Source organism: Crocuta crocuta, unplaced genomic scaffold (genome assembly GCF_008692635.1).
Source record: "Crocuta crocuta isolate KB4526 unplaced genomic scaffold, BGI_CrCroc_1.0 scaffold978, whole genome shotgun sequence".
Taxonomy (NCBI): domain Eukaryota; kingdom Metazoa; phylum Chordata; class Mammalia; order Carnivora; family Hyaenidae; genus Crocuta; species Crocuta crocuta.
This window is the reverse complement of record NW_027530876.1, coordinates 594,546-595,315: the sequence shown is the minus strand read 5'-3', so window position 1 is coordinate 595,315 and position 770 is coordinate 594,546. Positions and strand designations below refer to the sequence as shown.

The window sequence follows — 770 nt, the reverse complement described above, 5'->3', positions numbered from 1 at the left end:
GCTCCCGTCCACCCCGGGGGCAGCTCGCCCCGGCCACACTGGCTCCAGCAGCCTCCACTGTTGCGTGGGCCCGAACACCCTTCTGCACGTGCCCCGTGGCCCTCTGTCACTTCCTTCAGCTCCTGGCCCGCCTCGTGTGGAAGGACCCCTCCCTGCCCTCACCTCCAGCTCCGCTCTCACCTCGCTGGGTTGGCCTCCTCAGCACCCCCTGCTCCTGGACATTCTAGTACGTGTGTGGCCACTTGTGGCCTGCACCTGCTTTTCCATCCTGGCTCTGTGAGGGCCCTCGCACCCTGTCTCCGCATCTAGAACGTGCCTGGCACGGACTGGGTATGTAACCAACATTGTGCGGAATGGAGAAATCGATTAATGGCCTTCCCTGGGTACCCGGGCGGAGGTTAGTAAGTGGGCGACCCGTTGGCCAGAAGCCCGGGCGGTGAACTATGACCCAGTAGCCCCCGTGCCCGCCCGGGTGCCCAGTGGGTGGCACAAGTGTTTGTAGCAGGTTGCTTAAGCGTGTCATTCAGGCGGTTCTTTGCTTTAGTGGGGAAAGCAGGGTTGCCAAATCAACCAGCGATAAGGTGTCAAAAGCCAGCCGTGTGGGGGCCCTAGGCGTGGCTCTCTCTGCCAGGAGGTGGGGGTGGGGCGCCCTCTGGGTGGGTGCTGGCGAGTGGAAACTGGGGACCGAAAACAGCCAAACTTCCTCAGTCCCTTTCCTTTGTCAGCGCCCAGCCAGCTTGCTCTGGCCGTTGGCCCCACCGGTGGGGTGG

General features: G+C 63.4%; 1 protein-coding gene across 1 annotated transcript in view; it reads left to right on the top strand.

Moving 5' to 3' along the window:
* NAA10 (N-alpha-acetyltransferase 10, NatA catalytic subunit) overlaps nucleotides 1–770 on the top strand; it is a 136,594-nt gene that overhangs the window by 9,841 nt on the left and 125,983 nt on the right. The gene's annotated exons all lie outside the window — the stretch shown is intronic.